Below are 11,079 nucleotides of genomic sequence, written 5' to 3'. Positions count from 1 at the left end.
CTAGGTCACAGGAGGGAGATTATCTCGCAGCACAAGAACATGAATTCATTTTTTCTCCACTACCCAGAGCCAGGTGACACAATGACAATGAAGCAGACACTTAAATTAACAGAACAAAACTGTCCAATCTTATTTGATCATATTGTCAGTCTGAGGTGACAACCTGAGGTGGTGACTCACGGTATTTAACTGCACCAGACTCACCACATGTTGTTGTTATCCACTGAAGTTGATGATCATTGTCTAATCTTGACTTTGAAAACAGCAGTTGAAAGAAATAAGGTCACTGAAAGTTCATCAGAAGATGGAACTGCAGAGATTCTACTTCATTGGCTGATGAAGACATGTAAATAAACCTCCTACTGCTAAACGTGTTTCAAAGAGCAGTTGGCAGTTGAGATTTTTTAATTATTATTATTACTTTTGCCAAGCTGTTTGTTTAATGGGTTTGATTGTAAGAAAGATAATGCAAAAACTACTGGACAGATTTCCATGAAGCTCTGTCAAATAAATGTATTTTTGTACAGTGCTTGACTAAGTGTAATCAGCTCTGGATCTTAAAGGTTCAGTGTGTGAGATTTAGGTGAAAGGGATCTATTGGCAGAAATTGAATATAATTGTTTTCTTTACCTTAGAATGGAAGCTTTATATTTATATACTTTATATTTACATCGGGCATGGGTCCTCTCTATGGAGGCCGCCATGTTTTTTTTTTACTGTAGCCCAAACTGGACAAATGAATCACCTTTTGAGTTTTTGGGACAACTGAAGGTTATCACAGGTTCTCTATCATGTTTGGAAGGGGAAGCTGAGGGGTATTCAGCTGCAACATGCAACCTCACCACTAGATGTCACTAAATTCTTCACACTGAACCTTTAATGTCGCTATACTCTGTGCAAATCAGACAATAAAATAAATTATATTCTACTCTATGACACTATTAAAATGTAAATAAACCAAAAAATATGAGTGGTACATCTAAAAGGAAATCAGTAATTTAAGAAGGGTTAAGTAAAGGACCAAATCCCAGTTGCTGAAGTGTCCATGAGCAACACCTCAGCTCACTGTTTCCTGGCTGGTGTGGCAGTTGCTCCTCCAGTCCAGCAGGTGGCAGGCCAGGGATTACCAGCAGCGGACAGTGGGCAGAGCTCAGTGATCCAACATGTCTGCGCCCTGAAGGATGCCGCTGACAGCGTGAAGGTGCCGGACAACCCGCAGGTACGGAGACACGCGGCTTCTCTCGTTGTTTGTGGTTTAACTCGCTTCTCTCTCACATGTTGTCAATGTTGTGTTCACGGACTTTGCGTATCCGCTGCCTCCCGCAGATACGTGTGAGTAAATGTGTCGTGAATACAAAGTGCTGCCTCCGTGCGTCACGTCCAGTTTAAATGTGTTGGTGTTTTATTAATGAGCTGGTGGTGTCCACACACACTGCATCGTGTGTGTGACAGTTTGTCACGAGTGGATTCACCGAGGCCTCAGAGGAAATAACAACAAAACCAGAGCATCTCCGAAAACAGACTGGAGACAAAGTCAAAGCTTCACATCTTCTTAATGAGGTGTGTGTGTGTGTGTGTGTGTGTGTGTGTGTGTGTGTGTGTGTGTGTGAGTGTGGTGTGTGTGTGTGTGTGTGAGTGTGTGTGAGAGTGTGTGAGAGTGTGTGTGAATGCTGTGGGTCTCAACTATTTTTAGTTTTTCAAGTAACAGAAGGAAGTATGAGTAAGATTCTATTTGATTAACAATATATATAAGCTGCGTGTTTCTGTTAGGTCTGGACGATATAGTCAGAAATGTCATCACAATATATCTTAATAATCTTTATGGTTAATGTCAAATCGTTATTTCTCTCAGGTTTAAGGTTATTTAAGTTTTAATCTCATTATTGACAGAAAAGGATGATCACTTGCTTCGACAGAAATATTTGATACATTTGAGGTAGAACATTCAAAAGAATATTGGTATAGATGAATGTATGAATAGATGGTGTATGCAAGTGAGAACATCAGCAAAATAATATGGTAGATAATACGATCGACTAAGAGATAAATGCTGTTTTGATTTTTTTTCAACTTGTTCTAGTTTCTGTTCAGATTTCTCTTTTGTTTCTAACATTTCCTCAGTTTCTTGTTATTAGCAAAGAGGTTTTGCATTAAAACAAAGTGACACAGTTGTTTTGGGAGATTTAAGTATTTGTGTCGTTGCCTTGAGCTTTTTAGTGTTTGAAGGCTGCAAAGTTCAGTTGTAAAAACATGTTATTTGCCAGCTATGCAATCCAAATCAGAATTTTGCTAAGATTGAAAAAAGTCTGAAGAAAGTCCTGGGGGTTGGGACTACAATTAATGGTCAGGATCAATATTTCAGTCCAATAAAAGTCATGAGAGTGTTTATTGCCTAAAGCCCAAGTAGACATATTTAGTTTGATTCATTTACCACAAAGATATTTAGTTTAATATCATTTAAAACTATTGAAACCAGCAAATATTCACATTAAGAAAACAGTGACCTGACATTTACTTATTAAAAAAATAGCTTTTTAAAATTTTAATATTTACTTACTTTCTGAAAACTCACTCTCTGATGAGTGAGTAATTGTTGTAGTATTGGTTGTTTGTTTTATTATTTTGGTGTGAATATTTGTAAAATGTAAAACATGTTTACCTCGTGACCGGCAGCAGGCCTCAGGTCTGTCCGTCTTGTTCTGCATCTGCCTGTTTTATTTACTAACCTGAAGCTTAATATTCTCACAAGCACCAGAAGACTCATGTTTCCTAATTGTTCACAAATGAATCAGATTCACTTAAAATTTTTCACATCAGACATTTTAACTTGTCATAGCTGGAAAAGCAAAGCGTGAACTGATTACACTCATTATTCCTTTATTCAAGCAGTTTAATGCAGCAATGACTAGATTATTAGTTACACCAGTGTAAATATGCAACTATTAATTTCCAGATTTGTGGATTAATCCTGTTGTGCAAATGACTTGCATATTTCCCACAATTAAAAGTGAAATCTTGTTATGTCTTATCTACAAAGTTTTCAGTTTACAATGACTGATTTCTTAGGGTCAATTAATTTTAATCAACTATTCATCTCAGTTCATCCCGTGTTTGACATTTCAGGATTTCAGCTGTGAAAACTGTTTATTTTTTATTTTCGCTCTCTTTACTCAACACCCAGTCACATTCATCTCCCAGTCTGTAAAACTTTGAATCTGCTAATTTAAATGAAATCCTAATTGGGTCAGTTTGTACCTAATTGATTTTTATATCCTTGAAGATAAATGAGGAAATGCTTTTCTGTTAATGATTAGAGTAGATTTTCCTTAAACTACATAATAAAATCATCGGAGGACCTACAATAAGTCCTGTTAATATGAAACATGTGCTAAAGGTCACCTAAAATAATTTATACCACTGAAAATGATTCTTATTGGTTGGACGGCAACTTTCATTGACCTCATATAACCAGACCTGCAGAGCTGAAGTGTGTGGCTCTGAATTAATGAGCTTAATTAAATTGATTAAACTGTTATAAGCAGCAATAGGGACTCTCTGCTAAAGAGCCTGCCTGTTATTTGTGTAACCACCTCCAATGACCTAAGATTAGATTAAAATGCTTCTCAGTGAGAATCACAGATGTTTCATTTCAAATATGTTTGATGTTTTGACGTCCAAAGCAGTTGTAGGAGGAGGGAACAGAGGAATATTTTTAAAATGCTGCAGTGAAGCTGGCCTGTTTGGTGACTCATCATCACTTCCATATTTAACTCGTATTGAGGCCATAAAGACGTGTTGAAAAAGGTTGGAACCCCTCATTACATGGTGCATGTGTTTTTATGTAAGGTAGCATGAGGCCAGAGATTACTGGATATGTAAAACCTGATGTGATGGCTTTGTCTTTGGTAAATGAACGTAACTCAGTTTTATGACGCCACTGATGAAGAAACTATATTTTGCTGTACCTCATGTGGACGGGGGGTTAGAGTTAGGCGGGTGATGACAGTGGAGCAGGTCTGTACGGAATAGGGCCAGGTGGTAGTTTTCTTTTGTATTTGGTGAACAAAGAATATATAAATGCTGAAATGTTTGACTTTAATATTGAAATTTAGACACTTTTTGACTTTGTTCTTGAGGTACAAAAAAATTAAAGACAAATTCTGGTTTTATTTGACCTTTTTATTTTACTTCCTTCCTGACATTCTGACTTTATTCTCGAAATGCAAAATGGAAGAAAAAAACTCCTCTTCTCACTTCTGTTCTTATGCCCTAACTCTCCTCTGTAGATCTCTACCTCCTTGATCTTTTCAGCTCAGACTGTTGGAAAATCGCTGAGTCATCCCCTAACTGCACATCCTTTCCTGCTAAATAAAGATCTGATTTGCAGATTTCTCATAGCTGGAGAGATTCAGGTTTGCCCCCTGTTAATTCTGGTGCCATCTCCAAAGTTCATGCTTCCTCATCCATGCTGTTATATATTAATACTTTGCCATTATTCTGGATATGAGGTCTAGCTGCAGCAGGGGAAGGGCAGATGGCGGAGTTCAGAGTGTTTACTGTCACATTTTGGCTGCCGTCACACTTGGCTTGCTGTTTCCGAGCTGTAATTCTGAAGACTGGATTCTGTAATGTCAGAGCAAAGTGCGCCCACGTGTCTCCTCGCTCGGATGGCTGCGAAGCTTCTCCTGCCATCGACTTTGCCTGCATTGTGTTTATCTTTCTCTTCATCTCCTCCCGTTTCTTGTTTGTGCGTTGTGACCCATTATCCTCAACAACATCAAGACGTTTGATGTTAACATCTGTGAAAATATCTTTTTGCTCCCTGTTCCTAATCTAGGTCATATAAATCATGAATCCAGATGTAAAATTCAACATGTCCTGTTGTGAATCAGAAGTTGCAGCAACTATAGCCTTTGTTTCATGACACCCCCGTCAGTGGGGTTGATGTGCTTTGTGCTCTGACACTAGAAAAGATGACAGCTATCTAGCCACCACATATATAACACTGCCTGTCTGCAAAATATGTCAGAGTAGGATCTGAACTGTGCGCGTGTTTTCTCCTCCCTACATTTCTCAAGTACCTTCTCTCCTGGCGACGCCTCGTTATTGCTGTTTGTTGCTTTTTCAGATTTATTCCAAGCGTAGGCAGTTTGTAACACTTTCTGTCTTGCCATTCAAACATGATGGAGTGAGCGAAATGTAATTCAGGGTAGCCGGTAAAGAAAACGGCCGCCCTGGGAGTTGATCACAGGCAAACAGAGATAATACATGCAGGGTTTTTCAACTTGGAGTCATCACTATTCAAGTACAAGGTCCTGGATTGAACCCGAGCTGCGGTGATGGGCATGTGCTGCTTCAGTAGTCAAATTTCTTTTTCGTACAACAGTAATAAAACTGCTGCTCTTATTAAGTGTCTTATTCCGGTGGTGGCTGCTTAACAACAGGGAGGCAAGTGAACTGAAATAACACATGTGGCCAATAGTACCAAACATTTCAGCCGTACATTGTGTTATTGGTGAACATCTCAATCTAAAACCAGACATTAATACTGATATAAACAGCCTCCACTCCTCTGTGAAGACTTCCTACAAGATCTTGAATGTGGCTGCAGAGATTTATTCCTATTCAGGAGTTTGACGATGAAGCCAAGCTCATAGTTGGCACTCGAGTTCATAACAAAAGTGGTGTGGAGCTGAGGTCAAGACTGTGTGCAAACTAAAGTGTTGGGAGTACATCACAACTTAGTATATCATTGTATGCTGCTGCATTGACATTTCCCTAAACTGGAAAAAAGAATGGAGAGTGTTCTGTATGTCAAGACTGAAATAAGACCTTACAGGATGATAGGTTTTACAGCTGTAAAACATGCTGGGAAGAGATGTTTGGTTTATTAATTGATTAGTCGATTGGCAGATAAGTAGCCAAAAGCCAAACATTTAATGCTTGCAGCTTTTCAAATGTGAGGATTTGCTGCAGCTTCTTATCCTACATTATATCCATTGAAACATCTTCTGGTTTTGGAGTGGTGGTTGTCACTGGGACTCTTGTGTGCACTCTGGCCCCCGAGTACACACAAGAGCCTGAGTGACAGTAAGAGTGCAGACCCATGTCTCCCTGCCTGCGGCGAACTGCGTGATCCTCACGGGAAAACAGACACCTACAACAGAATCCGTGACGAAATGTGGCTGCTTGAAAGGACGATAAAAACTTAATGGATGTTTTGATTTCTCCCGATGCTGTCGAGGGCAAGAGGGATAGAGCGGGTGAGGCGAAGAGTGGTGCACTCGATTCTACAGTGAATCAACAGTGCAAAACACAAGGTTAGAGACCTAATGCCATTATGAAACTGTGGCTGGACAATTCAGATTAGGACAGGCCGCCGCAGTCTAAGTAATTCATAGGAAACCCTTCAGCCCTATCTGTATTGCAGTAATTGTCCACCATTAAAGGCATAGTTAATAGAAAAATTATCTACTCACCACTATGCCAATGGAGGGGGTGGGTGAAGTGTTTGAGTCAACAAAACACTTTTGGAGTCTCAGGGGTAAACAAAGTTGCAGCCAAATCAAATACAATTGAAGTACTACTGTTCCAAAATACCAAAAAAAACACATTTAACAGATTCTTCTAAAGCATTTTTCCTCAGGATCTATGTTAAGTACAAACTTGGCTAAATTGTAGATGGTCAACAGAGGGATTGATTTGTGAAGATTGATACAAGACACGTTGTGATGGATTTTACTTTAAAATATGCTGAACACTGAAAACAGTCGCCCTCTAGTCTGTGATTAATATTTTTGGCCCTGTCTGTCCTCACTATAAGAATATCAGCTAAATGTAAGACGAATGAAAAGTGCTAATGCCTTCATCAGAATATATTTGTCAAGATAACTGCACTCTGAATGTTGAATGTGAAGCATTTATCGCTGCTTTGTGCTTGATTTGTAGTTTTAATCGAATGAGATCTGGTGTTAACTTCAGGCTATGTGATGTAAAATGTGTTCATTCCTTTAAAGTGTGGAAATGATCACTTATCGATTTTTCACGGGTTCACATCAAGGTTAAGCCTGGTCGCTAAAGTTCCCATTTTTGGTCTTGTGGGATCTTCCGGACTCTTCCTGAGTTTTTCGTTTTATTTGACTGGCCTTTTGCGCTTGGCATTCGGCAATCAATAGCTCCGGGGCCAGAGTTTGATGGGATGAATACTAATGTAGTGGAACAGCATCGGCATATAACTGGCTCACTATAACTGTATATCTGACGTTATCTCTTAATCTCATCCACGGTGTCTCTGGTGTGGCTCAGTGAATGATCACAGCCCGGTACATTTGTTCTGTTGGGTCGCTGCATTAGGCTCATCGATTACAGTTAATCTGCAGCTCCTAATTCATAACACGGTGGCGTCTAAACAAATACTTGATCGCAGAGTTTCCTGCTGCAAGCGAAGGTCCTTCCTGTGCCTTCCTGTTTATTGTGCTGTTAACAGATATTTGGGTTATGTGTTCAAGGACACCAGTGATTTATTGTGGCTCTAATGGCATTCAAACCTTTTTCTGCAAAGATGAGCAGAAAAATGAAATTGGTAGTATAGTTTTACTATGCATGTTCTCTTTTTCTATTGTATCCAGGGACTTTAGCTTGTCTCCAAGGTCTTTTCCTCATGTTCATCTGAAATTGTTTGGTGGCAGCATCTTGTTGTGGTCAAGGAGATCTTAGAAGTGATGTTCATATGAGTGAATTGTGCCACCACCGTATCTTATTGTATTAAATGTAAAGGTGAATGCTACCACTAGATGGACTGCCAAACTAAGAGTTGAACGAAACCAGTTGTCACAGCTGGTTTAAGTGTCAGTGGAAGATAAGAGGGAATGCTCTCCTCTTCCTTGTAATTTCAAAGAATACTAATCATGGTTTCTGTTTGGAAATGGATTGTGACAGGTTTTATCTGTTTGAAGAGATGGAAACTCAGCGGGTTTCTCTGTTAAGACTGAGTGATGAGACTGGAATAAGAATATGTCAGTTCTTATCACATTATCACATAATTAAACCCCCAGGACCAGAAATGTGTATCAAGTGATGGATCACACATTTCAAACCTAACCCCGGATAGAAGCTTGCTCGAGTAAATTTATACTAACTAAAACCCTCCAAATGAGTGCTGGGAATTATCAACTGAGCTGTAAATACTATTTTTATCACACAAAACAGAAGATTAGGCCAGTAAGATAAAGGAATGCTTCATGTGTGCACAGACAGGGATGGGTAACATGTATATAATCCTGTCAAAGACATTCAAGCAGGGAACCTTGCTTGAATGTTGTTCCCACTCTCTCCCCTCATTTCCTGACTCTTTTAAAAATCCTGTCCCATATATTTGATTTGATTTACAACATTTCCTAAAAAGTGGCCTAATAAATCTGGAAATAACGGGATAACTACCACGGTAATAAATGGTCTTGAATGTTTGACAAATTTATATCGTCTCTGCAGAATCTAAGTCTTTTAAAATGACTGGCAATGAGTCTGCAGCCATGATAACGACTCTGTAATACTGTACTTACGATAGGCACAACAGTGTTAAATATTCACATCAGCATGTAAACCATATTTGCCATGTTAACACGCTGATGTTCAGCAGATATAATAATACTAACACTAAACACAAATAAAGGTGAGGCAGATGAGAATGTTATTAATTTTGCATATTTGATCATTAACCAAAATAATAGAAGTGTTAAATGATCAGATTTGATCAGATTTTCACTTAATTATGACAAAACATTCAGTAGTTGTAAGACAAATGTCAACCTCATGGTGGCGCTGGATTACATAACAAACACATAAGCAAAATCCGTCCCCTTGCAAAGTTGGATTCATTAATCATCAATTTAGTTTCTCAACAAATTTTTTTGCGCCTAGCTGCTGTTTGCCAAACCAAACCAGACGGGCGTGCCAACACTGCACCAAGTTGGCAAGCTCCTTAACACACAGTGACACATGAAAGGACAGTGCTGTAGATGCTGAAAGCAGACAAACACAGCTCAACCTTCAGGCTGTGTGTGTCTGCAGCAAATGTTATCTGTGATGAAGATCAACAAATCTTCTCACAGATCTGCCTCACATCTCGCCTTCATTCTGAAAGTGGCCACAGCTCTGGACTTAAAGCCAAGAACTGATGAACTTGCATCAAAGGAAAGATGTCAGGTGTCTGCCAACTTGAATGAGTCTTGTTTACGTCTGTTGGCTGCATGTGAGATTAGTTGCAATGTTTCGGATGTTTGTGCAGTCGATTGCCTATCAAAGTGTTGTGCTGTTTCTAAATTAAATGATCAAAGATATTTTGCTTTGATCCTCTTGACTAGTTTTGTGTTCAGGCATGTGAAACGAGCTATGTGAGACTTGTTGACAAAACAAAATTAAATATTTATCATCTATTTCATCAGAATTCATTTTGTTTTATTAAATTACCCATGGTTGTCCTATCCGAGCCTGTGGCAGGTTGTGGTGAGTTTGGCTGTGTGGTTTCTTTTGACCTGTTAAGGGCTTTATGTGGATCACCATCATCATCAAGAAATGCATTAATATCATCAAAGATATATAAATTGAATAAAAGCATATCAATAAACAATAAATGTCTGGCCATTGACATGATTCTCTTTTCCCAGAGTTTGGCTCTTAGTGAAATTGAGATTGAAACCCCCGATGAAAAGTCAGTGGATCATGGGACATTAGGATTCACTGTCTGGGAACAAGGTTTTTGTGCCAGCCCATCAGATGGATGTATGGATGTGAAGAACAAGTGTGACCTGCACATGGCTCTAGATGAAAAGTCACGGACTCGCCAATGTCATTAGTATTCATCCTGTGGGTGTAATGACTATTCTCTCTGTTCCAAGTCTTACAAATTACAATTCATCCAACAGTTGAGGCATTTCCATCAAACCACAGTGTCAGCATCTGGAGAAGTAGAATGAGGGGTGGAAGAGATTGTCACTGTCATTTGGATTCATTATTTGGCCATCATTAATATCTAAGCCTGGAACCAAATGGCGATCAATATTGTGGTCACTACAACCACGCTGCCAGCTTAGTTTTCAAAATTAAATATGATTTATACATTAGTTACAACTAATTTAATGTCCAAGTTTCCGCCAAAATTTTGACTTTGGTGGTTTGGGTTTTATAAGGTGCTAAAGTGACTTTCTTTTCCAGTTCCTGACATCTATAACTAGAAGGGCAGTCAGAGAGTGTACACCTCCACCAAGGCCCAGCAGTCCCCTTGTCCATGAATCACTCACAATGTTAAAGCCAGTAAAAAAGAATACAAAAAAATAACTCAATCCTTACCCTGATCTGAATCCACACAAAAATTGAATGGGTTCACCCAAGACCATACAACCTTCCACCACCAGATCCCATCCCTATACCAAGTTTGGTGGAAATTGGTTTGGTAGTTCTTGTGTAATCCTGCTTAAAATTCAACCAATAAATAACCCAGAAAAACGCTGGTGAAAACATAACCTCCTCTGCAGAGGTAGAAACAAGTATTTGTGTCAGAATTAAAGCACAAGTCAGCAATACTAGCTGTAGTCTGGGGGGCTTGAGTTTCCCAACCCTGCAAAGGCGGTTAGGATGAAAAGAGGGAACATGGTAGCTGAAGAGAAACAAACCAACCACAGACAGCTGCTCTAAAATAGACCTGCAGTCACACTCAAATACACCTTTTGTCTGAGTGTTTCCTTCACACGATTATCATGTTTGATTCTTCATTTCATGCGACAACACAGAATCTTTTTTTATTAGAAAATATTGGACTTCATTTTCCGCCTATTCATTTTTAATTCAGCGGAGCTATGAAGGTTATTTAATCAGACTTTGATTCTCTGTTGTTGCAGCTGCAAAGCACTGAGAGGTAGATTATTATTCAGCTTTTTTTTTCATCCCGCTGTAGTAAAAACAAGATATGAAAGAAATAAAGAGAGGAAGACCTGTTTTAGGCTGAGACAATGTTCTGGGACATTTTATAGGACATCCGTAGTAACCTTGACTTTTAAATAAATAACGGATTTAGAATCTCCG

General features: G+C 39.0%; 1 protein-coding gene across 1 annotated transcript in view; it reads left to right on the top strand.

The window, feature by feature from the left end:
- Positions 1 to 1,070: 1,070 nt before the first annotated feature.
- The window catches only part of mrpl11 (mitochondrial ribosomal protein L11), a 38,714-nt gene continuing 28,705 nt past the window's right edge, over positions 1,071 to 11,079 (top strand). Inside the window, exon 1 of the mRNA XM_035162056.1 lies at positions 1,071 to 1,219. The gene's annotated coding sequence lies outside the window, so the exon portion shown is untranslated. The remainder of the gene's footprint in view (positions 1,220 to 11,079) is intronic.

This window comes from Hippoglossus stenolepis, chromosome 7, assembly GCF_022539355.2.
Source record: "Hippoglossus stenolepis isolate QCI-W04-F060 chromosome 7, HSTE1.2, whole genome shotgun sequence".
Classification (NCBI taxonomy): domain Eukaryota; kingdom Metazoa; phylum Chordata; class Actinopteri; order Pleuronectiformes; family Pleuronectidae; genus Hippoglossus; species Hippoglossus stenolepis.
The sequence above is the reverse complement of the archived record's forward strand: the minus strand, read 5'-3'. Positions and strand labels throughout refer to the sequence as shown.